This window comes from Anomaloglossus baeobatrachus, unplaced genomic scaffold, assembly GCF_048569485.1.
Source record: "Anomaloglossus baeobatrachus isolate aAnoBae1 unplaced genomic scaffold, aAnoBae1.hap1 Scaffold_78, whole genome shotgun sequence".
Classification (NCBI taxonomy): domain Eukaryota; kingdom Metazoa; phylum Chordata; class Amphibia; order Anura; family Aromobatidae; genus Anomaloglossus; species Anomaloglossus baeobatrachus.
Window position 1 is genome coordinate 276,776 of NW_027445162.1, and position 5,395 is coordinate 282,170.

Consider the following 5,395-nt stretch of genomic DNA (forward strand, 5'->3'; position numbering starts at 1 on the left):
CTATTTCTATTGAATTGACTCTTATTTTTTCTGAGCACCTGCTATATACACAGTGACCCAGACATATTCAAGTTTCATTCAGAAGGCAGAGGGAAGCCTTAGCAGCTGAGCCTATATCTTGGCTTGTGAGCATTAGAACAGGCCGGCGATTACAGGGTAACATGAAAAATGTCCAGCTTGCATTATGACTAGAACATGACAATATCCTTTTAAGTACTAACCTATGATGCGTTCCTAAGCAGTTGATGTTATATGTTCTACATTTCATTTTCTGCATACTTTACAAGTAGTAGAATTTGCTTTGATATAGGCAACTGGATTTTCACAATGAAAAGGCAAAGGATAACGCCCGAAAAAGACGCCATACATTATGTCAGTGCCATCACTGACAAACCTGGATTGACCATGAAATACATCAATCCCCTTAAAGGTGAGTTAAAACAAGTTTTAACTAAATTGCCTTAATATTGTCATGCATTAGAATGACTGTCTTAGGTAATGATAAATATTTTCTACAGGAAGAGGAGTGTTTGCTGAAACTGAAATCGAAAAAGGGAGTTTTGTTGCAGAATATCGAGGCGAGCTCACGTATGCACTTACGATGGTAGACAACTACTCGAGATTTATGGTTGTGGTACAAGTCAAAGATCTAATGGCCCATACTGCAGCGAAGGTCTTCCAAGCACACTTATGCAGACCTCATGGCTACTCAGAGAGAGTCCTCACAGATCAAGGCACAGCCTTTGAAGCGGAAATCTTCAAGGACTTCTGCAGCTTTTACCGATGCAGGAAGATGCGCACTACACCCTACCATGCTCAAACCAATGGTTATCAACCTGCTCAGGACTTTACCCCATATTCCAGATGTGGCCTTACAAGTCATTTATAGAGGGGTAACAATACGTTGGGATCACCGGATCTAATCTCCCTTTTTATACACCCTAAAATCTTGTTTGCTTTAGAATAAACAATAACATCATAAAGGTATAGCAGTACCGTTTCAAAGTTTCGGTGTCCCAAGCAGCATTCCATCAGCCTCTGGAAGGTTCCTGGCAAATTGCACAGCTCGAAGGGCATGCTTTTGAACTCGCAGAGACCCATCGGGGTGGCAAAGGCGGTCTTCTCCCGGTCTGCCTCAGCAACGGACACTTGCCAATAGCGACTAGTGAGATCAAGGGTAGAAAAATAATTTGCAGTTCTCAATGCAGCTAGCTATTCCTCAATACAGGGGAGTGGTGCTGTCCTTCTTCTTTAACAGGACCAACGGAGCTGCCCAGAGGCTACAACTGTCACGGATAACCCCAGCCTCCTTCATGTTGCTCAACATGTCCTTGGTACACTGGTAATGTGCAGGTAGTTTTGGCTTATATCTCTCTTTGATGGGTGGGTGTGCACTTGTGGGGATGTAGTGTTTGACCCCTTTTATTCTTCAAAAGTCTAGCGGATGTTTGCTGAAGACTTGCTCGTATTCTTGCACTAGCCTGTAGACCCCCTTCTTGTGATGTGAAGGTGTGGAGTCAGTGCCTACGTGTAATTCCTTACACCACTCCTCTGGCTGACTTGGTGAGCTGTCACTGAATGGGTGGGCTGAAGCAATGGTGGATGCTGCTGTTTGGATAGCATGTGTATCTACTGAGAACAGCTTATCAATGGTGGCAAATCGGAGCAGCTTAATCTCTTGCTCTCCGCAGTTCAACACTCTCATGGGCACTCTTCCCTTCCATATTAATGAATAAAACTATGATGTAAATAGCATATAGATACCCCACAAATGCAGATAAAAGTAGGTTATGGGAAAAGGGGGAAGAGAGAAACAGGAAAATAGTGGAATAAAGTATACCTTCCAGGTGGGAGAGGAAATGGCAGCACAGCCAGTGGAGGTGAAGCAAGGGGAGCCTGCAACTAAAGAGTTGAGAGCGTTATCACATGGTGACTGAGCCTGATTGTAACGGGAGCATAGAGGTGCCGATCCTGTCTTACCTGCGTTGGTGTAGAAGTGGGTGTCCTGTGGTGGAGTCAGCTATGTGCAGTGGTGGCCGTGGGTTCTTTTATGTGCGACCGTAGTAATAGCTGCGCCCACTTCCTGTATGGGAGTGGAATGCAGTGAGGGTAATGGAACGCACGCCTGCGCATTTGTGTTTAACGTCGCGCATGTGCAGAACGGAGAAAAGGCTGCGCTCACTTCCTAATGAAAGGGAGTGAGACGCATCTGGGAAGGGAAGGGAAAAGATTAGGGTTTGGGGATGATGAAAGGGCTTTCTACGGGCAAGGATGGCAAAGGGTGGCAGTGACGGAAAGTCAGGCAGCCTGTCCTGTCCTGTCCTGTCCGTCCGTCTTTTTGTATCATGAATTGGAAAGACTGCAAGGGGGAGGGGAGGTGCTTGTGTCCAAAAGGAGGAGTTATTCAGATTCATTGCAGTGGGCGGCGGCTGCAAAAAGCACCATTCTTCTTGTTTTTGCTCTGCAAAACAGCCTTTTCAAGGGTTGGCTTGGGTGACAAAATGTCTTCTGTAGGCGTGGGTTTGTCTCCCTCTCCCTAAGATGTGTCCGGTATAGGCCAGGGTGCCACTCAAGGCCGTAACCAATTCGGGTTATAGCTTCTCGGCCTTTTGGCTAAGATCAAGTGTAGTTTCGGAGGACGCTACCTTGGTCGGTACTGGAAGGTGCCTGGGATTGCACGTCTGCCGGCCTTGAGGAAGTGTGTGCGCCTTCTGGTGACACATAGCCCTCTTGTGCCTGGACGGTTCCCAGGCAACGGGAGGCGATCACCTTTGTTATTTTGAAGTCCTACTGATAAACAGAAAAAAAAAAAAAATAAATCTGTTCTTATCAGTTTAATATCTGATACGTCCCCTCTCTGGGGACCATATATTAAATGGATTTTTAGAACAAGGAGATGGAAAAAATCTTGCTCTGTCCACTCCACGCATTGACCTGGTATTGCAGTACCTCCAGGACCGGTGCACCCCTTCTTAACCCAGTTTCCAAAAGCAGAACTCAATTCACCTGATTCAAATGAGCCCCATTAGTGAATTGAAAGAAAGCAAAAACTTTATATGCACCTCAATTTGGCCAATTCACTTTTCACACTTTCACCCTTTTTTTTATCTTTCACACCTTTTACTTGCTTTATTGATGCAAAAAGCTGTGCCAAATAGCAAACTCATCTCCACTCAACTTGACCAACTCTGCTATGTCCCGTGCAGTATCTTATTCTCAGTCTTATCTAGATCATTTGCAATTGAATAGAATAGATCCCTTTTGGCTGCTTATGACTGTGTAAAATATGTAGTTTTACTGGGCTGGGATGAGAGAATCCATTGAAGCATGGTGTAGGGATTGTGGTTCCTGTGTGCTAAGAAGAGAGGCTGGCACCAGCCAGAAAGCCCCATTGCAGCCAATAATCACTTAATAACTTTTTCAACTTGTCATCATATGGGAGGCCTTCCATTCCTTGTAGTAGTCTAGTTGCCCACCTTTGAACTGACTCTAACTTCTGAATGTCCTTTTTAAAATGTGGAGCCCAAAACTGGTTCCCATATTCCAGATGTAGCCTTACAAGTGATTTATAGAGGTGTAACAATACGTTGGGATCACGGGATCTAATCTCCCTTTTTATACACCCTAAAATCTTGTCCCAAGCAGCATTCCATCAGCCTCTGGAAGGTTCCTGGCGCATTGCACAGCTCGAAGGGCATGCTTTTGAACTCGCAGAGACCCATAGGGGTGGCGAAGGCGGTCTTCTCCCGGTCTGCCTCAGCAACGGACACTTGCCAATAGTGACTAGTGAGATCAAGGGTAGAAAAATAATTTGCAGTTCTCAATGCAGCTAGCGATTCCTCAATACGGGGAGTGGTGCCGTCCTTCTTTTTTAACAGGATCAACAGAGCTGCCCAAAGGCTACAACTGTCACGGATAACCCCAGCCGCCTTCATGTTGCTCAACATGTCCTTGGTACACTGGCAATGTGAAGGTGGTATTGGCTTATAGCTCTCTTTGATGGGTGGGTGTGCACCTGTGGGGATGTGGTGTTGGACCCCTTTTATTCCCCCAAAATCTAGCGGGCTTCCCACCGGTAACCCGCTCCCCAGCTTGGATGGATGCTGAGGGAGCCCCTTTTGCCCGCAGGATCTGGCCCTGGGAACTGTAGCCTTGGCGGTGACTGTGCTTCCCTCTACGGTGTGAGCTGTTGCCTTCAATCGGGTCTTGACTGCTGGGAAACCCTGGAGGTTCCTGTCGCTAACGGATTTGACCGGTTTTACGGCGACTCCTAGCCTGGTCGGGGTCCGTAGGCCCTGCCGGATGGTGCTGGCTTCTCTTCACTCCCCGATCTGGTACCGGCGGGCCACCGCCCATCCCCGGTCCGTACGGTTCACTCCAATCAGCCTCTCCTGCAGAAGGTCACCACCGTCTGCCAACCTTGCTGAGTGCCCGGGCCACACACCCGGACACGGTCAGTCTCCTCTCCTCTTCACTTCTCTAACTCCAAAACTGATCTCTAATCTGACTCCTTTTCCCGCCTCCAGGACTGTGAACTCCTCGGTGGGTGGGATCAACCGCCTGGCCCACCCCCTGGTGTGGACATCAGCCCCTGGAGGAAGGCAACTAGGATTTGTGTTTAGCTTCGGTGTGCCTAGCCGGAGTGTAGAGTGTGTTGGTGTAGTACCTGTGACGACCTGGCTTGTCCAGGGCGCCACATTCCCCTATAGTAAAATGCAGACCGTCCGCGGGCTGCCCGTCCATCACCGGTTTTATTTTCACAACTGAAAAAGAATAAAACGGTAAAACATGTAAAAGCATCATAAACATTTTACAACGGTACAGCTTCCGCTCTTCTCCCACCCAAACAACCTGGCCCTGATGCTGCCCCTAAGAAGCGGGCAGCACCCCTTGACCCCAGTCCAGCACCAAGTTGCCCGAGCGGGTTCTGTCTCTTTCAGGGGGCCCACGTCCAAGGGGACCCCTGAACCCCCGGAGGATCGCCACCGGTTACGGTAGTGGCGGGCCTAGGCCATCCCTTTCCTCCAGGCCCATCCTCCCAAATCAGCCTCTCCGGAGGCGGTAACGGTGTCAAGCCAACAAACATTTTTATTTACATTGCACTAAGTTTGTGGTTGCCCTGCAAGTTCTCGGGCTTGTCCGTAAGCAGTTCCTTACGCAATGGTTGCACAGTCCCTACGGGGACAACAGTTGCCGGCAACGGCCGGTTTAATCACGGTTCAATCAGGTAAACTTCTTTGGTTGATCATCTTTACTTATCATTTAAAACTTTCAAACTGGTACACTCAACACATAAAGCCCCCCCCCTGTTAAAGAGTAGTTTCCCTGTACCTAAGTGGGGGTCTACCTAGGTTGGGGCGAGTGGACCTTCGGGGTCCGGTGTCAGTGGTGACAG

The 5,395-nt window shown here is 48.2% G+C and overlaps 1 pseudogene; it reads left to right on the plus strand.

Moving 5' to 3' along the window:
• Positions 1–2,764: 2,764 nt before the first annotated feature.
• LOC142288122 (U2 spliceosomal RNA) lies at positions 2,765–2,971 on the plus strand (annotated as a pseudogene).
• Positions 2,972–5,395: the final 2,424 nt, after the last annotated feature.